Genomic DNA, 24007 nt, shown 5'->3' with positions numbered 1-24007 from the left:
ACAACTTAGAATTTGGAAAATTGATTATTGTACGACATTTTAAAGTTCAAATTCTCAAAGAAATTATGGATATGAATTAAGTTAGGAAAATTCAAAGTAAAACAAAACATAGAAACCAACTAGGAAAACTCTAAGATTTAACCAAGTCTGAGGCCAGATTCCTAACATGTATAACGCTATTAGGCGAGCAAACTCCTGGATATAACCTGGTCATCAACCAGAATTAATTGGTCGAGCCATCAGGCATTTATCTCGATCTAAAGATAGCCCATATGACTCCAAATGTACAAGGACTTAAAGTTCATAAACATGGCAAGATAATAGGTTAAGGGGAACAAAAATAGATAAAAAAAATTAATGAACATGTACTAACGCAGGTATATGAATAACTTGAGGAGAAATAACCTCGAACTAAGCTCGAAGGTTATTGTCTTAGCTTTTGAAAGCTTAATTACAAAGGGTTCAAAGAACCCGAAATAAAACATAAAAATAAAAAAGGATGAGGAAGTCCTAAACATCAATGAGCTCCGACATCTTTCCCATGTGATGTTACCTCATCATCGCCACCTTCAACAGCCCCAAACCCCTCCACGATCTTGGAGGGCTCTTGTGATAATTGGCTCTGAAACTTGGCGAGGTATCGCCCCCAAGGTTTCACGTCCAGGATTGAGAAGTCTCCTTCCTAGTTGTACGCCTAGCACCGATATCGCATCTCCTCTAGGGAGTTCGTTGTCTCGACAACCTCGTGTCATGTCGTCTCAACATCCCTATTTATCTTTCTCCTTGACCTTGAACAACCTCTTTTTCAGCACGTCGACTTCCTCAAGCTTCTTGTTGAGGTCGTCGACCTCGACCTCCAGCTGGTCTCGATGTTACTTCACCTCGATTATTGTTTTCTATCTTCGTATGAAGCCAACCTTGGCATTTACATGTCTAGAAACCTTCCTTAGGAGGGTGGAAACAAAGCCGCATTGGGGCCCTATTCATATTTCACGGTGTTTTACTAATAATGGAGACCATAGGTCACATTATGCTGTTCACCTTCTCCCACTTACTATTTCAGAAAAAATGTGTTCTTATTAAACTAATCAATTAATTCTAAATTAATTACTAGATTATTGATAAACATATGAATGTAATTAATTACAAAATGCATTTAATTATAAAAAGCATGTTTCTACAACTAATTTGATCAAGACAATTACCCATTACATTCATCTTACCTTACTAAAATATTTTTAAAATAAAGTTGGTTATCTTAAAGGCCTATAAAAACTATTGTCTTTATTATGGTGTGATTTACCATGTTTTAACTAATTTAAGACTTAGCAGTTTACATGCAATTGATTTCTCCATAAAGATTCATATAAACACTTAGGACAATCCTAGATAATCATGTTTCTAAAAAGGATGCATGATTAATCAAAAACTATGTTGGGTTTCATGAATGACATGTAATTGACTAATGCATGATCATGTTATCAATTAAACATTAATTAATATTTATTTATATATAAAATATAAATAAATAAATAATAAATGATGAACCGAGTACTATTGGGTATTTCTAAATTTACAACCCTTTGAAAAATAGAAAAAAATTATAAAATAATCTTTAGTAGTTTGCAAGACGCTAATATTGGTTTCCTGGATCTCTTAGGGCTGGCAGCTACAAGGTGTTCCAAGGGGCACGGGTGCGTGCAGCTAGGTAGCTGGGGCAGAGGCTCAGGTCTCGGTTGGAGGGCTAGGCGCATGTAGGGGTGCGGTGCTGGGCTCCAAAGCGTGAGGGGCTAGGCATGCTAGGGGTGCAGGCTGGGCGTGTGCAGGTAACTAGGCTTGTGGCCAAGGGGCTCGGGTCGTGTGCCTCCATGGTTCATGGTTCGAGTCCCTTTCTCTTGTGTACAAAATTTTTCAAATTTAAAATTTCAAAAATAGAAAAATAAAATTTTACAATAAATCTTATGTCCTTTATGGCTTACGCAAGATCTAAGAAAATCAAATTCATAACCCAATAGTACCATGTAATTAACGATCCATCATTCAACCATGCATTCAAAAAACACATACATTCATTCAATATACATATCAACATACATGTAAAAAATATAAGAAACTCACTGATCCTTTAATATATTTATATATATATGTAGACTGCTCTGGTACCAATTGTTGCTATTAAATATGAAAATTGGGATATGTAGTGGAATGAAATCTTTTAAACTTATTAATACCAATCAGGATCATACATATATAGATATATTTGTTGACCCTGATTTTGGGCAACTGACACGGAGTCGAAATACGCTTGACGTGGATGAATGCGTTGAAAAGAACGTAATAGCAAAAGTAATAAGAACACGATATTTTATAGTGGTTCGGCCCCAGAATCTGGTAATAACCTACGTCCACTTAAATTGTTATTGATATGAGAGTCAAAGGAGTGAGCAAAGAACTAGGGTTCAATGAGTTTCACTGACCTCTGAAGAACAATACAATATGATTGATATGATAACTCTAAACTCTAGCGATTTAGAAGTCAGAAAAGGAGAAAAAAGATCGGATCCCCTCCTTTGAGCCTTCTTCTTCTATTTATAAGCTCAGGGAAGATTTACATTGATTTGTTACAAATATTATTTCCTAAATAATCAGATACTCAGGCAATTATGGGAGAGAATTTCGGATTCCATCATAACTGCCTATGATTTCCTCAGCGTGTTACGTGCATACGACCAGACTGGTCGTATGAAGAGATTGATCGCATAACTCCGAACATCTTCCTGGTCGATAGCCGAACACTGGTTTTCCAGGTGTCAGCCACGCACAATTAATTCCTGCCATGTCATTCACTTCTGATTTTCGGGATAACATTTGCCCCCCAAGTTTGTTTAGTGCGACCAGTAATAAAGAAACTTAAGGAAACAACCGTTCTTCTTCCCTCGCCTGTCAGAATCCTCGTGCATTTTCAAAATCTGCGACGTAATTATGTCTAATCAAGTCTTTTCGGTTTCCAAAAAGGCAATCTGACGGCTTGTCCACTTCCCCACGTTTTGAAAGTAGAGAGTGATGATTACCGCCTTTTGGCTACCCCCTTGATCTTCTATAAGTAGCCTTTCTTCTTTTTCAAGAAACTTTTACCCGTCACTTTCGCAAAAATTTTCAAGAACTCGCACCAGTGTTCAGAGCTTTGAAAACCAGTCCGACGTCGTGCTGCAGGTCTTCCGCCTCAAGTTTTCATTTTCTCGCGAATCCCCTCCTCCTCTCAGGTAAGGATTCCATCCTTTAAGCTCTGTACTGCGCCATGCATGCTATTTTCTTACTCTGATATGTCTACGTTCTTGAATAGGGTTTTTAGGGTTTTTAGTATAAGTCGCCTAATATTCTGTAGAAGTACATCGTCATGCCTTGTATGGGTTAGATTAGTACTTTGATAGATAGAGTTTCTGATTTGGGACGCTAGGTTGTCGAAAGATTCAACCTTTAAGCTAGACGAAAAAACTGAAATTTTTTCCCACCCTTTGGGAGTTGAAAAAAGGTTCTTTTCAGAATACGTTCTTCTTTCCCTGCTCTTTTTTGTTATTTACCCGCGTTGAAGTTAGCGTAGGATTAGGATGCTGCTGGTTATTTAGGCACGAACAACGTTATCCCAGCTTCCCCACACTACTTTGCGGATTGTCTTATCTCCTCCATTGTCTGTTTGCAGTTCATATGCAAGACCCTTGGGGAGGAGAAAGACCTATCGAAGAAAATCTCTTAGTCCAACTGCTCGAAGGCAAAGAGAATCCATCCACGTTAATCCCAGAAATTCCATTCTCACGCTCTAACCCAAATCCTCCACCAGCTCCTACCCAGAAAATGGCCAGAACTAAAACCAAGGCCAGAAAAAGGCTCAACCCTTCTCCAAGTCAGCCTCCTGCTGATGCCCCATCGACCAGTGGTCGACGAGAATTTCCTCCCGAGACTGAAGTCCAAGCACGTGCTCGTCCTCATCATGCCGTCCAGCCGACTGTCGAGTGGCACATAGTATCTCCGAGCACGGTGACCATTCGCATGGTCTCCAATTATTTAACCAAGTACAATCTGACGGGGGTGACCCTAGTCAGGCCTTCCATCGACCAATGAGCCAACCTGCCAGGGGGGCTTTCAGCACCTGGTCGAGATATCATATTGAGGCGGGTGCCACCTTGCCTCTGCATTCGTTTTTCCAAGGGGTGGCTAATTACTTCGGGGTGGCCCCTTTCCAGATTACCCTGAACGGATATAGGATGCTGACAACGCTCTATATCCTTTACAAACTCAAGAATTGGCCAGCCCCCTCTCCTCATGAGGTCAATTATCTTTTTGACCTTAAGTCCAACCCCAATCAAGACGGTACGGGGTTCTTCCATTTTTGCCATCAGGAGACTGGACGCACGTTTCTGTCCGATACCACCCATATCTCCAATGTGGGGAAGTATCACCTGGAATACTTTCTCACACCTGACATTGCTGCGAACAACCTGGCATTCACCTGAGGAGGTAAGAGGAATAACGAGCCTTAAGCCAGTAGTTCTTGGCCTTTAAATTTTTTCTTGTCATAATACTCAACTGTTTCACTGTACTGCAGGTCCATGGTTGCGCCCAACCCCCACTCTAGGAATGGAGTCGAGGGCAGCACTCTTAGCTAGTATGCCCAATGCTGCTAAGAGTGTGAAAAACCTGATCACTGAGGCTAACCTTAGGTTGGCTGGCCTTAAGGGCTCCCCTCCTACGACCAGCGAACTTGCGGTGGGTGGTGTCCATGCTAGCGCGGGACGCGAGCAGGGTCCCGAGCAGCAGCCTCAGTCACCCCCTCCCAGGAGGAGGCCAACTGGGGTTACAATCAGGGAACCCGCTGCTCCCCATCGAGCAGCAGAACCGTCGGTCCCTAAGGGCAAGGGGAAACAAAAGGATGCTGAGCCTGCCGAACAGTCTGACGACTCGTCGGATGTATACAGTACACTATTATCATTTTTAAATAACTTGCCCATTCCCATCCACCTGTTTGATGGGGACGGCAACTTTAGGAATGCTCCTTCTTTAAATTCAGATTTCTTCCAGGAACTAGGTAGTTCAGTAGATAATGTTACGACCAGTAGGTGTAGCTCGAGTACCTTACTTTTGCATCTCTTATATTCTATCCTTTGTTTCTCTGCGACCCTTTAAACTTATCGTTTGAAATGTCATTCTTTGTGCAGGCATGGACCCCAGAGACTTCTTTGCTCATTACCAAGTTGCTACCGAAGCTTCTGTCCCGAAGAAGGACAGCAAAAGAGCTCGCGGGGAAAGTAGCAAGACCCCTTCAAAGAAAGCCCAAACAAAAGACTCTCCCACCGACGCCCCCTCCAAAGAGAACTTAACACATCCGCCTGCCCCCGAGCAGCAAACTCCCACGCCTGTCGACCCTCGGCCTTCCTCAAAGGCCGCAGACAAAGAGACCACGGACCAATTGTCTGAAGGCTCCCTGCCCAGCCACATAGTTGGCATGGCCAGGGAGGGATTATATCGGCTCTCCAAGTACAAGCGCACCCAGGTCACCATCACTGACACTGCCATGATGGACATCAACGAAATCATCAACAAGGGGCTGAACGAGATAGCCAGTGTAAGTCGTCATTCCCTGCTTTGTTATTTATGCTAAACTTCCTTTCTTAACTCACTTTTTTCTTCAGGGGTTTTTGTCCTTGACTGCCAGCTGGCGTCGAGCCGGGGCGATGGTTTCTCGAGAGAGGAACTTTGACTCCAGGCTTGCCCAGGCCACACAAGCGCTTGAGGATGAGAAGGCTAAGCTGCTCGATGAGAACAGGGAGTTGGTTAAGCTGAACGAGCAGCTATGCGAGGATCAATCCACTCTCACCCGAGAGCTTCAGGAGAGCGAAGTGGCCCGGAACAAAGCCATCGACAAGTGGCACAAATGGAAGGAGAACTGCAAACTCAACACCCAAGAGTGCAAGCAGCTCACACTCGACCTGACCGCCAGCAGGGATGAGGTAAAGAAGCTTGAGGAACGGGTGCGTGAGCTCGAGGCGGACGGAGTTAAAACTCTGAAGAAGTATAAGGAAGCCACCTTCCTCAGCTTCTACGACCTCTGGAAGCACAATCGGGAGGCAGACATCAGCTATCTCTCCGAGCAGTTGCAAGAGACGCTGATGACGCAGTGTGTTGCTTGGCTGGAAGCAGAAGAGAAAGCCAAGGCCGCCAAGGCCCAAACTCCTGCTGCTGCTGCTGTGGCTAAACCTCTGGCTGGTTGAAACGCTCCTAATCCAGAAGGCCCTCCTGCCCCCCAGAAAAATTAATATTTCTTTTTTCTTTTTTTTCGCTTTATGGCCTACGGGTCTTTTAGTGAAGACAATCCTTTTTTAATTTTATTGCTGCGAGGGCAGCTTTTTTGCTTATGTTTGAACAATTACATCCGAGCAATAATGCTCGTGGTGTAAAGGTTTTTATTCCTTTTAATTCTATTTTTACATCCGAGCGCTAATGCTCGCGGTGTAAACGTTCGCCTTTGATATTATAATCTTTTTATTATAATATCTGTTCGCATGACCGAACTTAGCATAGTACTTTGGTTTGATTTAACAAAATCATAAATTTTGAAAAATACTCTTAAGTACCGTAGCATGCTTTCACTTATTTTGTTCATGTGTTTACATACCTTGTGGTATGCTTTGCTATCGATGTACCTTATATGCCCCCCAAGTGATCGAGGAGCTTTAGGTCCTGGGTCACTTGCCTTGACCACGACCTGCTCGAACATTACTGCTCGTTGCAACATTTAACACTTGTAATACAGCAAAACAACACACGTAATGAACAAATACTTGTAAAAATAAATTTACAATAGTTGGCAAGAATGACTGGCTGCACACAGTCCCTTATAATCTCGTATTAAAAATGGACTAAACATGTCTTTACGAGTGATCTTAAAAAAGATCTTACATTTATAAGAGATTAGCCATACAACGTGGCTAACCCTTTTTTGGAAAACTTGTAAAAAGTCAAATTTTAATACAAGCCAGTTCTTTAAAAAGGACTATTCATTGATAATACTTGCGCAGGTGTTCTCCATTCCAAAATTGTGGAACGAGATCTCTGTTTAGGCGTGCATGTTTGTAGGTGCCCGAGTGAAGGACTTCTTCAATCTGGTAAGGTCCTTCCCAGTTAGGTCCGAGTACTCCAGTAGTGGGGTCGCGGGTGTTCAAGAAAACTCGTCGTAGCACTAAATCACCGACATTGAATTTTCTTTCTTTAACTTTTGAGTTAAAGTACCGGGCGACCTTTTGCTGGTACGCAGCAACTCGGAGTTGGGATTTTTCTCGTATCTCATCAATTGAGTCTAGGGACTCCATCATCAATTGGCTATTCTGGTCCTGATCGTATGTTAAGCGTCGATGTGAGGGGGGATCTAACTCGACAGGTAGCATAGCCTCGTATCCGTAGGCTAGGGAAAATGGGGTATGACCTGTTGCTGTTCGATGAGACGTTCTATACGACCAAAGGACTTCAGGTAGCTGCTCCGGCCATGCTCCTTTAGCGTCTTCAAGCCTTTTTTTCAGGGTGTCCTTAAGAGTCTTATTCACGGCCTCGACCAGTCTGTTTGCTTGGGGATGCGCAACTGAAGAAAAGCTTTTGATAACTCCGTGCCTCTTGCAGAAGTCGGTGAATAAGTCGCTGTCAAATTGGGTTCCGTTGTCTGAAACTATCTTTCGGGGCAAACCATACCGGCAAACAATGTTCTTGATGACAAAGTCAAGAAATTTCTTGGTCGTTATGGTAGCGAGTGGTTCAGCTTCGGCCCATTTGGTGAAGTAATCAACTGCCATGACTGCGTACTTTACTCTGCCTTTTCCCATTGGCAGGGATCCAATCAAATCTATCCACCATACCGCAAAAGGCCACGGCCTCTGCATCTGTTTCAACTCATTTGGAGCTGCTCGTGGAATTTTGGAGAACCTTTGACATTTATCACATCTTCGTACAAATTCCATCGAATCCTCGTTCATAGTTGGCTAGAAGTATCCTTGCCTTAGAATCTTTTTTGCCAAACTCTGCCCCCCAGCGTGATCCCCGCAGAAGCCTTCATGTACCTCTCTCATTAGCTCCTTAGCTTTTTCTGGTGTGATACACCTGAGTAGTGGTATGGAAAATCCTCTTCGGTACATAACACTATCGACAAGTATGTACCTAGAGGCCTGCCTTTGTAGAGTTCTGGCTTTGTTTCTGTCTGTTGGTAGTACACCATTTGTCAGATACTCCAAGTATGGTGCCATCCATGTATCCTCCATTCGAATTTCCATAATGGCTTCAACTACTCGTATGCTCGGCCCACTCAATCTTTCTACTGGCACAATGTTCAGAGTGTCAGCATCTTTCGCGCTCACGAGTTTGGCTAAGGCGTCTGCGTTTGAATTTTGATCCCACGGTATTTGTTGGAGGGTATACTTCGTGAACTGGGCTAGCAGGTCTTTAGTTTTATTCAAGTAGGCTACCATTTTTAAGCCCCGCGCTTGATATTCCCCTAGGACTTGATTCACCACCAGCTGTGAATCGCTGTAAATATCAAGCGTCTTTATGCCCATGTCTTTGGCCATTCTCAGTCCAGCGAGGAGGGCTTCGTATTCGTCTTCATTATTTGACGCGGTGAAGTCGAACCTAATAGCACAGTGAAATCGATGCCCTTCTGGCGTTATCAATATCACTCTCGCTTCTGCGTGGGATTCGTTGGATGACCCATCCGTGAATAACTTCCACGAAGGAGCTTTCTCTTGAGGCTCAGGCGCGCTAGGCTGTTCACTGTCTGGGAGTTCAGTGAACTCTGCAATAAGATCAGCCAAGACTTGTCCTTTTACTGCTGCTCGCGGTGAATATGTGATATCGACGACTGCCCATTTTAATAATTGTCCAGCCGCCTTTGGTTTTTGGAGAACTTGCCGAAGGGGCTGGTCGGTTAGCACTGTGATGGAATGGGCTTGGAAGTAAGGGCATAACTTCCTTGAGGCCAGGATTAATCAATATGCTAACCTTTCAATGGACAGATATCTTAGTTCTGCCTCAATCAGCCTCTTGCTAACATAGTATACCACTTTTTGTACGCCTTCTTCCTCTCGTACTAATACCGCACTAGCAGCAACTTCAGTGATCGCCAGGTAAATGAATAAAGTCTCTCCTTCGACCGGCTTTGATAAAACGGGAGGCTGTGCCATATGCGCTTTCAAGGCTTGAAAGGCTTGCTCGCAGTCTTCTGTCCATTCAAATTTCTTGTTGCCTCTAAGTAGATTGAAAAAGGGGACGCACTTGTCCGTTGACTTCGAAATAAATCTATTTAGGGCTGCGATTCTCCCGGTCAGACTTTGTACATCTTTAATTTTCTCTGGTAATTTCATGTCAATCAGGGCTTTTATCTTGTCGGGGTTGGCTTCGATTCCTCTTGAATTTACAATGAACCCCAAAAACTTCCCTGATCCAACTCCGAAGGAACATTTAAGAGGATTTAATTTCATCTGGTACTTGTTGAGTACATCAAAGCATTCTTGTAAATCCTGCACATGTCCTTCTGCCTTTTTAGACTTTACCAGCATGTCGTCCACGTACACCTCCATGTTTACTCCCATCATCTCCTTAAACATGTGGTTGACTAGCCGCTGGTAAGTCGCACTTGCATTTTTCAGTCCGAAGGGCATTACTTTATAACAGTATAAGCCCGTATCGGTCCGAAAGCTGGTGTGATCCTCATTAGGGGGATGCATGCTAATCTGATTGTAGCCCGAATATGCATCCATGAACGAGAGGATCTCGTGTCCTGCGGTAGCATCGACCAGTTGGTCGATTCTTGGGAGTGGGAAGCAATCCTTTGGGCAGGCTTTATTGAGGTCAGTAAAATCCACACAAGTTCGCCATTTGCCGTTAGGCTTAGGAACCAGCACTGGATTGGAGACCCACGATGGATAAAACGCCACCCTAATGAACCCATTCTCTTTTAATCTTTCAACTTCTTCTTTTAAGGCTCTCGATCGATCCTTATCGAGCAGCCTTCTTTTTTGTTGCACGGGTGGAAAATTCTTGTCTATGTTTAGGACATGGCTGATAACTGCAGGGTCTATTCCAGCCATGTCTTTGTGCGACCAGGCAAAGACTTCCTGGTTTCTCCGCAAAAATTCCACCAGTGTATGCTTCGTGGTTGGTTCTAGGTTTTTCCCGACCTTCACGACTCTGGTCGGGTCTTTTTCGTCGAGTTGGACCTCTTCCAGGTCCTCGACGGGTCCAACGTTCTCTTCAAAATCCCCAAAGCGAGGATCTAAATCTCTATCCTCACTTTGGGCAACACCCTATTTGGTGACCTCATCACCGGATTGGGCTTGTTTATCAACTGCCATTTGCAACCTTTCTGAGGTAGTACTCTTCGATGTTCCCTTTTTCGCCTTCGTGACTGAGGCGTTATAGCACTCTCTGGCTTCCCTCTGGTTCCCCAACACGCGTCCTACTCCTGCGTCGGTCGGGAACTTCACGGCTAAGTGCCACATAGAGATGACAGCCTATAGATCAACCAGTATAGGCCTCCCAATGACGGCATTGTACGCCGAAGGAAAATCGACTACTACAAAAGTAGCGAGTAATGTCCTGGTAGCTGGCGCTGTACCTGTCATCACTGGTAGTTTGATTGATCCAGTGGGGGCGAGTCCCTCACCAGAGAAGCCGTATATTGTTTGATTGCAAGGCTCCAAGTCCTTAACGGACAATTTCATGCGTTCCAGTGAAGACTTATACAGGATATTCACCGAACTTCCTGTATCAACTAGCACTCTCTTGACCATCATGTTGGCCATTTGGATATCCACGACCAGCGGATCGGAATGTGGGAACCGGACATGTTGGGCATCGCTATCAGAGAAGGTTATCCCACCCTCTTCTGACCAAGCCTTTTTTGATGCGCGGTCCTCCACAGTCATCATCTCGATGTCCTGGTTGTGGCGCAGAGTCCGAGCGTATCGTTCCCTGGCCTTTCTGCTATTTCCCGCGAGGTGCGGGCCTCCATAGATGGTTAACAGCGTGCCAGTTACGGGGGCAGGCTGCAAAGGTGGCGAGCGTTGGCGTGCTGGCGCTTGCTCGGTGCCACCCGGAGCTTCTCGTTGGGAATTTCCCGAGGCCCATACGTATCTTCTCAAGTGTCCTTGTCTAATAAGGAACTTGATTTCATCCTTCAGCTGGTTGCATTCGTTGGTATCATGTCCGTAGTCGTTATGATAACGACAGAACTTGGTAGTGTCTCTTTTCGAAATATCCTTTCGAATGGGGGCAGGCTTCTTGTAAGGCACACTGGAACTCGTGGCCTGATAAACCTCTCCCCGAGACTCAACAAGGGCAGTGTAGTTAGTGAACCGAGGTTCATAACGGTTACCCTTGGCTCTTTTATTGTCGGAGGTGGAAGGCTCATTGTGTGGCCGTTTTCCACCATTCTTGCCATTTCCGTTATCGTTCCCGTTGCCTTTGCCGTTGCCGTTGGGTTTAGACCCATTGGCGGCTTTGGCGGGCTCGGCAGCCTTCTTATCCTTGCCTGAAGGCTTCCCATCTTCGGCAATGGCATCTTCGAGCTTGATGTAACGATCAGCCCGGTCCAGGAATTCCTGGGTAGTTCTAACCCCATCTTTGCGAAGGCTCTTCCAAAGGGGGGAGCGACGCCTAACCCCTGCGGTTATGGCCATCATTTTGCCCTCATCCCCCACTGTTTTCGCTCCAGCCGCTGCTCGCATAAAGCGCTGGATGTAGTCCTTCAGCGATTCTCCATCCTGCTGCCGAATTTCAACCAGCTGGTTTGCCTCGGTCGAGTGTACACGACCTGCGTAGAACTGTCTGTAAAAGTCCCTTATGAACATTTCCCAGGAAACTATGCTTGCAGGAGGGAATTTGAAAAACCACTCCTGCGTAGCGACTGAAAGTGTGGCAGGGAAGATCCTGCACTGAGCATCTTCGGACACTTTCTGAATGTCCATTTGTATCTCAAACTTATTAACGTGAGATACCGAGTCACCGTATCCATCAAAATTCGGAAGCGTAGGCATTTTAAACTTGCTAGGAGTCTCTTCCATAGCTATCCTCTGGATGAAAGGAGTACCTTTCCTCCTGTTGTGGTCGATGTAAGATGTTCTTCCCCTGACCAGCTGTTGCACAACCTCGTTGAGGGCATCTATTTGGGCCTGCACAGCGACAAGAATCGCTATGACCTCTGTTGCTGGGGGGATGTTCTCGCCATGCCGCTCATGGCGATCATTGAGCACATCTCTCAAGTCCTCGTCTCTTCTCCGCTGCTCGCTAGCTCCGAGCCGGTTGAAGACGTTATTCTGTCTGGATTGCCCCCCAGCGTCCCGTCTGCCGGGTTGGTCATCCTGAGGTGGCTGATTCCTGTTTCCACCTCTTTCGTCATTCCTCCGACCGACATTTCCTCTGCCGGAGTCGGCTTCATTATACCCATGGACTTCTCTAAATCTTGATTGGCTATGGTGGGATCGACTGTTCCCTCGATTTTCGTCCCGGGCTGAAGCGTCCTGAGCGTTAGAGGATGGCCTGCGCTGGTCGTTGTGTCCCCGTGCATTATCATCCCATGGGGGACCCCGGACCGCAGAGTCTGAGTTCCTCCTGTTACCAGGAGGATTCTGACCTCTGTTTGGAAGGTTTGGCTCGTCGCCCTTATGGCGTCTAGGACTGTGAGGCTGATGCTCGGTCTTATTCTGCCTCTGATGCGGGGGATTGCCGCGACCAGCCTGGGATGGAGGCTGTGCCTCAGGGTCCTGTGGGACATCGTCATGAGGCACCTGAGGCTGCTCGGGCCTTTGCAGGCTCGAGGGTTGGATAGGCGGGCTAGGATTGGGACCCCTGTGGGGTGGCCCATTCGCAGGTTGATCAGGCTGCGAGACAGGTGCGGCCTGATTCCTGGCCAATTGCAAGGCTGCCTCAAGGGCTGCCATGGCCTTGCTTTGGCGGCGGTCCATCTCCGCCTGCCTCTCGCTCAACTCCAGGCACTGCCGTTCGATTTCCTGCTGCTGCCGCGCCATGATTTCGGCAACGCTCTCTTGGCTGGCTCTTAGATTGGCCAGCTCTTCATGCAACGCTCCCAGAGTACTCTTTAGCGTCGCGTCATCCATTTCTTCCTCCTCAAAGTCCAAATGTGGCTCATCCTCAGCCATGCTTGCAGGGGGAGGAGAAGGAGGGTTTGATGGTGCAGCGGCGGCTGCCTGTCCAGTTTTCCTTGCAGTTTTCGCCATTGGTTTCTTCAACGGTGATATATCAAGCTCTCAATGAAAGCACCAGAATGTTGACCCTGATTTTGGGCAACTGACACGGAGTCGAAATACGCTTGACGTGGATGAATGCGTTGAAAAGAACGTAATAGTGAAAGTAATAAGAACACGATATTTTATAGTGGTTCGGCCCCAGAATCTGGTAATAACCTACGTCCACTTAAATTGTTATTGATATGAGAGTCAAAGGAGTGATCAAAGAACTAGGGTTCAATGAGTTTCACTGACCTCTGAAGAACAATACAATATGATTGATATGATAACTCTAAACTCTAGCGATTTAGAAGTCAGAAAAGGAGAAAAAAGATCGGATCCCCTCCTCTAAGCCTTCTTCTTCTATTTATATGCTCAGGGAAGATTTACATTGATTTGTTACAGATATTATTTCCTAAATAATCGGATACTCAGGAAATTATGGGAGAGAATTTCGAATTCCATCATAACTGCCTAAGATTTCCTCAGCGTGTTACGTGCATATGACCAGACTGGTCGTATGAAGAGATTGATTGCATAACTCCGAACATCTTCCTGGTCGATAGTCGAACACTGGTTTTCCAGGTGTCAGCCACGCGCAATTAATTCCTGCCACGTCATTCACTTCTGATTTTCGGGATAACAATATTAAATCACATAAAATAGATAAAAGATTACCGCTTGAAGCCTATCAAGTTTCCTTGAATCTTTTTGTATAAATCAACCATCTTTCTATCCTTATTCTGAAAGCTCACACCCTAGCCTTCCAAGCCAATCCTCAAACACACAAGGACGTGTGTCGGCACATAGGATTCAATGGTTGATTTAGACTCTATAGATGTACTCAACACATGAGATCTAGAGAGGTTTGAGAAGAGAGAGAGGCTATAGAAATTTCTAGAATTTCAGGTTTAAGAAATTCTATCATTTTCTTGAGAGAGAGTTTGATAGTCAAAATAATTTCATAAATAATCTACTGAAAGTATCGCTTCTTTCAGATTTATAAAGATATTAACTAATTTAATTAATCTTTATTTTATTTAAAATAAAACTGATCAGTTACATCTTGAAAGAAAATATCCCTAGGTGGTTCCACTCTCTGTACAATACTGAGTGGAGTGAGCCACATTAGGGATTTCCCTAATTTTCTCATTTATTTGTTTAATAAATATTTAAGACAATATATTTATCCCAAAATAAATATCAATTAATTCAAAATTAATTTTATCTTAAAATATCAATTTTAAATAAATAAATATCTTATTATAAATTTCTTATAATAAGATAACTATTAATCTCTCTATATATTAATCCAAACATGATTAATTTTTATTTTAACATATAATTTTTCAAAATAAAAACTATATAGTTAAATAATTAATTAATTCAAAATTAATCAATTTCCCATAACTATTACATAATAATTTCCTAGCCCTGGAAAATTTATTCATTTGCAATTATGTCATTATCTCTACAAATCCTCCTTATGATATCCTTATCATTTACAATGTAGGACAGAGGTGACCTGGGGACCATGGACCTATAATAGAAGCTCCAATAAACGAGATTATTAATTAAGCTATTTAATCTAATAATCTTATTTATTAATTCCATGATTACTCCACTATAAATATGGAATTCCACTCAAAGTATTTATAGAATTATATTTACAAAATTTTCTTTGTAGTCAATCGATATAATCAAAAGATGTAGTTCTGTCTTCCAATTATTGATTTGTTAATTAGAACTGGTCAAAATTATCGTTTTACCCTTCCAATTACCTCTTGTTCCTTAAGTACCATTAATTCACTAGCGAATAATTAATATATAATCAAATTATAGATTTGAGCTCAATAACTATTCAACTCGAGCATTAACCCTTAAGGGAACCAATATTCGATTAGTTAGGAAAGTATGGATTCCGTTATTGTAAATCATGTACCCAGCCATTCATGATATTGAATCTCCAAAACAAAAGTCACTAGCCTCATTATACTAAGAAACCTTAATAAGCGAATCAAAAGATCCAATAAGCACGAACAAGAGTTCATGACTACTCAGGATTTAGACTGATCTACAAATGATCATCTATTATGATAAGAATTAAATATTTATGGCAAACAGTAAGCTTATAAAGATAGTTAATTCATATCGGTCCTGTCATATATAATCTTTATTGTGTAAAGTACATTTACCAAGATGTCTATCAAAATCAGTAATCCCAATCTAGATAACTTGCATCTCGAATGCTTAGTAAACTGTACTCGTAATCATTCATTGAAGATTCTTTACTTTAATATATTATTGATTATTTTATTCATTTTATATGATATTAATTCTCTTGTACTAATACAAGATCATATCCCCATAAATGGATATGGAATTTTCTTGATATTTATATAAATTATTCAAACAATAATTATAAAATTCAAATATAATAAAATTGTACGTTTATTTAATTCAATAGAATGTCTTTACATGCTTTTAGGGCATAAATCCTAACAATTTGTGTTAAGCCAGAGGTGGTGGTGCTCGGCAACCAGGTGGCTACTGAGTAACAAAAAATCGATGCTCAGGAGGGAAACATTGTCGCCCTACAGGAGATGGTTAACGCCATGAGGTCCACTTTGGCAACCCAAGGGCTGCCCTCATGGCCAAGTATCGTCTAGGCAGCCGGCTGGTGTGTCACCCGTACACCCTGCTGGAATGCCACCTGTTAACACAATAGGTGTGCCTCCCAAGCACCCCACTGATGTGGAATAAGATCCGGCAGCTGGCGTGCCGCCTGTGCACCCAGCTGGAGTCGTCACAAGATCATGGCATGGGAAAAAGAAGGCTCATCAAGTCATCGAACACAACAAGGCCCTGAGGCTAGCAAAAAGGGATAAAGGGCAAGGTGCACGAGGACATCGCTAGGCTTCTAGCACCCGTGGAGTCTAGGGCATCCCACCCAGGCGCGCCAAGACGGACCGTGGTAGGCCTGGAGGTGGTGTCCCCCCAACACCTTGCCGACCATGAAAATCCCCGGCCAAGAGGCCAACCGTAGAAATGTCTCTGTTAACCGGGAACAAGGCCTCAGCATCTCGATTAATAATGAAAAACATTGAGTCCGACGGGGAGACCAAAGTAGGATATCCCGAGGGTAGTGGTTGCCACCTAGGTCAACTAGACCTACGATGTAATGACCCAAATTTACTAATAAGGCTTAAGGGCCTTTATTAGTGTGCCGGGAGGGCATAGCTGGATTATATGTGAATTAATGATTAAGGCATGTTATATGATTATTTGAATATCTGAGATGCATGACTATGTGTATTAGTATGCATGTAGGCCCTGATTAGGTTAGAATGGCATAATTGAAATTTTGGCCCGTTGAGGGCATAACTGTATATATTTTTGATAAATTTTCGAGACCACATTATTATGTGGATATATTTGTAATCTGTGACTCGAGGCGATACTAGTGAGCGGTTTAGCAAAAAAGTCACCGCGGGTATTTATACCCGGCTCGGGGCGAGCCTGGGGGTGTTTCTGGGAATTTAGAGAATATATTGGAGTTTATTTTGATATTGAGGAATATAACTGGTGATTAGTTAGGTGTCGGGAAGTAAGCGGTAGATATTTGAAACACTCGAGGAATTAGCGGGAATTGGGTGAAATTACTAAAATGCCCCTAGGGGGATTAAAAGGCTTAGAAATAGAGGGAGGGAAAATTAGTCATTTGGATTATAAGGGATAAGAGTTAAATTTCTTTATGCCTTAGTGGAAAGTCTAGAGTCTGAAGGAAGTTAAAAGAAAAGAAGAAGAAAAAGAAAGAAGGAAAAATAGTGGCCATATCTTCACCCATTCAGTTTAGGTTTCTACCTCAATTCCTAAAGGAATTTGAAGCTGAAACTCAAGGAGATTCTGGGCAGGAGCGTGGGGCTAGAGTCTTTGGTCTAGCTTGAGGAATTAGCAAGAGCAATCCATCCATTTGAGGTAAGATTTTGAGGTTAATATTCAGTTCCTGGTAATGGTGTTGAGCTGGTTTTTCTAAGAAAAGTTCTGTGGGAATCCTAGGGAGTTGAGGCTGAGGATTTGAGGAGGAGAAAGCTAAGCAAGAGTGGCTAAGCTCATCCAGCAATGGTAAGGAATTCTAGTTCAAGTTCTGTGGTTTCAGTTGTTGTTTTTATTGAGTTTCTGAGCTTTAGGTCCAGCCATGGTGATTTCTTTGATTTGGGGTGCATGTGATTGAGTTATGTGTGGTTGGGATGTTTGGGATGAGTGGAGGATGTTGATCGGCTTGTTTATATTGTTGTTTAAAGTTTGGAAGAGTTTTGGTAAGGTTTGGCTCGGGGAAAATCGAAGGAGGAAAATGCAAGGTCTGTTGTGCTGTGACTAGCGCTACAGCGCTAGCCACTAGGCGCTATAACGCTAGGCCATGTGTTCTGGGGCGTTTTAGGCTCTGTTTGTAGCGCTGTAGCGCTCTCCTTACAGCGCTGTAGCGCTACCCTGTTTCCCGAAAGGGGTTTTTGGGTTATTTTCAAGGGTTTTTGCCCAGGGGTTCGGGGTTTGATCCCACCACCCCGTTTGGTGGAATTAGGGCTTCCCGAGGGCTCGGGATTGGTCCCGACGCTAGGTTTTGGACTTGAGGTTTGGTGATGATTCTGACCTATGGCTATGACTAGGTGTACGCTAGGGCTCGGACGGGATCATGCTTGAGGATCAAATTGAACAAAGCTAGCAAATCTAAAGGTAAGAAAACTGCACCCGGTTATGTGTTTGTGATGGGACTAAGAGCTCCCTATTTCTGTATGATGTCATATATGGTATTATGTCATGAGACATGTGATAGAAGGCCTAAGGGTGCCATAAATAATACTTGTGCACAGGGCGCGACTCGGCCACTAGTAGTTGAGGACAGCTTAATATTCACTGAGCTGGGTTTAAGTGGGCCGGAGTCAGTTAGATTAAATAGTGGGTGCGGCCTATGGGTGTTAACCCTAGTTATCATATGTGAAATGATTATTGATATGAAATGATTATTGATATGAAATGATGTACTTGGTATGAAATGATGTACTTGGTATGTTGAATACTTGATTAACATGAATGCTTAAAATGTTGTGTACATGCTTATGCGATATGAGTTATCTAATTGTCTGTTGAATGATTATGCTCTACTATTGTGTTTTCTTGTTGAGCCTTGGCTCACGGGTGCTACGTGGTGTAGGTAAAGGCAAAGGAAAGTTGGACCAACCTTGAGGTGGAGAGTTGTGGTGCTGAATGTACATAGTCAGTTGTTCGGCCGCCACAGCCGAGGAGTGGAACAAGACGAGAAATGCTTAACCATCTGTTTTGCCTTAGAGTGGCTAATCACTGTATTTAAATCTTGAATCTTTCGTAAACAATCTTTAACTTATTACTTTTGGGATCCCATGTAAAAAGAAAATTTTTATTTAAAAGAAATGCAGCTTTTGAGACCCAAATCTTTTAACCCTAGTTCAACTATAGTTTCGGTAACACGTTTCTAATTAAATGACTTGATTAGCAAGTCTTGCACCCTTATTAACACAGAGTGTAACGGCCTTGGCTATCCAGGGCGTTACATGCGAGATGACTTAAATGCTCATAGGGTATAGCAGGTCTCAGGGGCAACCCTGGGAGAAGAGACTAGTCGGATCTCCGAGACAATCATAATGCTCGGAAGAGAGAACACTCACCATAGAGTGCTAATCAAAACCGCGATCCTTTACGTGCGAAATTGGAGAGCTTGAAATGATTATGCTTAGGATGGCTCGAAGGCAAGGACATCACTCTGACTCTGAGGATCAAGATAGGGAGTCGTGTGTCCCCACATTGTGGAAGCCTCATTACCAAGAGGCTTCGAGGTGCCACCCATCAAATCTTCTAACGGTAGCACAGATCCCACCGACCATCTGTCAATGCAAAGTGCGATGTGTTACCGTTGACATTGACGGGACCAGTGAATGAATTGTTGAAGAAGCAAAAACCAAGGTCCATTCATTCCTGGCACTAGCTCTCGTCCTAATTCTAAAGACAATTTATAGCTTCTCAGAAGGTGAACTTTAAAGTTAATGCCTTGGCCAACATAAAGCAAGGACCCTTCGAGACCCTCAAGGCCTACGCCAAGCGCTTCAAGGAGGAAGTCGCTAGGACAAAGAGGGTCAATGACGACCAGCAGCTAATGGCCTTGCAGGCAGGTATTCGCATAGGGTCCCCTCCATGGGATGACATCCAGTGGAGGGGATGCCACAGGCTCGACGATTTCATTTTTCAAGCACAAGAATACATTAACTGGAAGGATGCCCAAATTGGTTTGTTTGGCGGACCAGTCATTTTCCCTGCTCCATTGACTCCAAGCCTCATGGGTTCGGGGACCCAGTACTCACCCTACAATCCTGTTTAAGAGAGTGTGGTGAGTGCCCCGCAGTTCTGCTTAGCTGTGCAGTCATTTGGCTTTGGCGCAATGCCTCCTGCTAGCTTCAATGCCACTTCGACAGGATATGGAGCTGTGCCCACCAGATACAATGCTTTTCAACCTGCATTCAGTGTTGGAACTGTGTCTCCATCCCAATCAGAAGCAACCAGCAAGACCCCAACGGAAATAGGCACAGGGGAAAAGCCAAGGGCAGGAAGCCCAAGGGAACTAGGGCATCTCCGGCAAGACAAAAAGCGGCACCCGACGAGAAGTATGTCTCACAGTACTCTGAGTACACGGACCTAGTGGACGCTCAGGAGAACATCTTCTTGGCCACAGAGTAGCACATTCACTATCAGAAACCACAACCCATCTGGAGGGACAAGGAGAAAAGAGATCGCAACAAATTTTGTCGGTTCCATAACGATGTGGGGCACCACACCAACGAGTGCCGATAAATCGAGGATGAGATTGAAAATCTCATCAAGATAGGGCATTTACACCAATATGCTTGGTGTGGAACACGCTCGGCTCAAGCCCCAGCCCCAGCAGGTGGGATGCCTTGGCTCCCACCTGTTCCTAACCTCAAGCGGCTATACAAGTAGTGCCACAACAGGTGGCATAATAGGTGCAGCATTCCCTGACGGAGCCTGCTATCTCAAGAGATGGATCTGCTCTTCCTAACTTTGTAACTTGGTTTGCATATAAGCAACTATCTGTTGCCAGTTCTCAGGGACTGGCAGAAGGTTCTAGCCCTAGTCATCATCTCTAGCCTTGGACCTTGTGTTGGCTAGTTGTATTGATCGCCTTGGACACATAGCTATCCAAGTTTATCTGCAATCAACGACTTGGCAGTCAGGCAATGATGATAAGTTAACATTCTTACGATAGTCCATCATTGAAACTCAACCAACCATAAGTAATCAAGATGAAAACAATCATTTAGACATTCATTCACATGCAGCAGCAATGCTAATAAGCATGCCCCATCATAACCACACAGCAATCAAGGGTCAGGCCCTGTCAATATCCCATGCTCCCTATTAATCATACAGATTAAAACATTTATATTTCATTCAAGAATTTAAGCATGTAATCATATATATACAGTTACCAAACCCTTAGTCGAGCTTGTCTTTAGCGACGAGTGTACATGCCCAGCCAGTCTTTAAGAACCCTTAAACCTAGATGGCTCTGATACCAAGTTGTAAGGCCTTGGATAATCAAGAGAGTTGCACTATGTATTGGAAATAGTGCAAGACTTGCTAATCAAGTCATTTAAATAAAAATGTGATCCTAAGGTCAATTATCATGTTAGGATTAAAAGATTTTGATCATAAACAGTTGATTTTCATTAAAACGGATGTTTAATACATGGGATCCCAAAAGCAGGGTATATGTGATAATTTACAATCTCCAAAAGATAATACAACCAAAAGCCACTCTAATGGCAAAACACAAGTATTAGGGCTTTGTCCCTGTACTTTCCCTCGGCTGTGGCAGACGAGCAACTGACTATGTACACTCTGCCCCCACAGCTCTCCAACTCATGGTTGGTCCAGTTTCCCTTTTCCTTTACCTGCACCATGTAGCATCTGTGAACCAAGGCCCAGCAAGAAACCATAAACAACAAACACATATATAGTAGTAGCATCAAATCAATATTAATACAGTTTGTGGATACCAAAAATCCAAATTAAAAGAAAAAATACATGATCCCATATTGAAATGAGTAAGGGTCTATGAACGTGAAAGAATTGACCCAACAAGCAACACAAGGTAAGTTATAGAGTTTGTGCTAGCCTAGAGCCTAAGGCCTAAATGCTCATATGAGGATGGGCCACATTTCACAAAATAACCTCTATAGAAGCCAAAAGAAAACATAACACACTCCCGAGAAAGTCCCGAGAGACCACAGATCAAATGATGGAATCTTCAATCCTCACGATAATGGCTACATCCTAGACATGCCCATCTCGCACATATGCACCATGCTGCACCACGCCTCACGAGGCCGCCTGCGCACCTATGGGCCTCTCCCTAGCGCCATCTTGCCCAGATGTTCCAACAGCCTCGCCCAGGTAGTGCTCGCGTAGATGCTCCAGCAGCCACGCCCAGGCAGCGTCTCACGCAGGTGCTCCAGCAGCCTCATCTAGGCAGTGTCTCGCGCAGGTGCTCTAGCAGCCTCGCCCAAGAAGCGTCTCGTGCAGGTGCTCCAGCAGCTTTGCCCAGGCGCAGTCTCGCGCAGGTGCTCAAACAGCCTCGTCCAGGCACCGTCTCGCGCAGGTGCTCTAGCAGCCTCGCCCAGGCAGCGTCTCGCGTAGAAGCTCAAGCAGCCTCGCCCAGGTGCCGTCTCGCTCAGGTGCTCCAGCAGCCTCGCCCAAGCAGCGTCTCACGCAGGTGCACCAACAGGCCTCGCACCTCACGCTGCCACGACGCCTACCTCGCCTAGGTGCCATTTTGTGCAAGTGCACCAGTGGTATCGCCCATGAGCCTCACACCAAGTGAGGTGCACCCCGCCTCATCCCTATGCCACGCACCACCATAGGCTAGCGGCTCCCATGGCCTCACACCACCATGGTCCCGCGGCAGCGCAAGGTGCCTCGTACCACCATGGTCTCACGGCTCCCATGGCCACGCACCACAATGCTCTTACAACTCCCATGGCCTCGCACCACCATGGTCCCACGGCCCCCAAGGTGCCTCGCACGACCATGGTCTCGTGCCTCATGTACTCGTGTAGGGTCTAAGACCTCTAGGAGGAGCGTACGAGGAACAATAGGAGAGACCCATGAACAATTTGGTATCAAGCCAATAATGGTGTAGATGACTGAGTGTATCGTTCATGTTGACACACAATCTTTCCTACACTTAGTAGAACGTGGGATAGCTTTGAGCAGATACATGCCTTGGAGATGCGAGAATAACCATCAGGTAGAAAGCACCCGTACGTGTACGGGTGCAGGACGTACGACCTTGAGGAGGACAGAAGCGTGACCCTGACATTTGTATAACACAAGTAGTGGAGGTACGAATTTGTACAGAGAGTGGGAGCACTACATGCATGCCTCTGACTATGTACCAGGCCGACACCATGACCTTCTACTGCACCACGACCTGTGCCACTACCCTGACAATGTACCTATGTACAATCTTTTCCCCTGGGACCACAATGTATGAGGAGCCATTAGAGCTCCAATATAAATAGATCATCACCCCTCTGGAAAAGAGGTTTGAAAACTCATTCTACACTCAGGCTATTAAGCAATATACAAAGGCTCACTCCATTGTGGATCTGTGTTTACTTTGCCTGAAGTTTATACTAAGTTCTAATCTTAATATCTCCATACATATCTTTGAGTTTTCTGATCTAATTTTGTTGACGAGATTTCACTGTCAACAGTTTGGCGCTGTCTCTAGGAAGAACAAGCATCAAGCCTACGTTCTTTCATCACTTCCAATAAAGAAAGATGCTAAGGTGTTCAAAACGCTTACGACAAGTACATGAAGATGAGGTTCACCTTGACAGAGAACAAAGGAGGGCTTCCAGGGAAAACCCTCCTCCACCTGGGCATGGAGATATGCCGGTGGAATGTCCTCCCCCAAGGGAGGGGAAGGAAGCATCATCCCCGGCTGTCTGGCCCGACAGAGGTCACTCAGAGCCGCCAGTGTACCCACATCCCCAGTCCCGGGTGGCACCATGCCCAGGTCGCCAAGACCCAGGTCCCTCGACACACAAGCCAGGCAAAAGTCCCCGAGTACGCTCGGTGAGTTCTAGCTCAAGGACTCACTTCTACAAGGAGGAGATTCGAGAGTTGCATAAAAAGACTCGAAGGCTAGAAACCACATTAGAGAACGTGCAGGAGGTTTTAAACGAACTCCTGCAGGGAAATCCGAGCATACCCCTTTCGAAGCATAATGAGAAAGAGTGTGAAACAAGGGAAAACATTGTCTCCGTAGACGATGGGAGAACCCGATTTTCCACTAGCAACATTCCTAAGACAAAGTACCATGAGGGACTTAAGCCAATGAAATATCCCCAGGAGCAAAGGCGGAGGGACGACGATGGTCGTAAGAACGAAGCAGAAGTCACCTCAAAAGAGGCGCCCCTAGCCTAAGAGAAGAGCTCCATGGGAAGAGGTCAAAAATTAAATACACACCCCTGTGGCTCCCCCGAGGAACACAACCAAAAAAATGTTCAGTCTGAGAACCCGCAAAACTCCTTAAGAAAAAAGAGGAGGGAACTAGACATAAAAAAGCAAGGCCCTAAGGGCAAGATTATCACCACTCCTGGGGGGCACAGAGG

Source organism: Humulus lupulus, chromosome 9 (assembly GCF_963169125.1).
Source record: "Humulus lupulus chromosome 9, drHumLupu1.1, whole genome shotgun sequence".
Classification (NCBI taxonomy): Eukaryota; Viridiplantae; Streptophyta; class Magnoliopsida; order Rosales; family Cannabaceae; genus Humulus; species Humulus lupulus.
Note: the sequence above shows the minus strand (reverse complement) of the source record.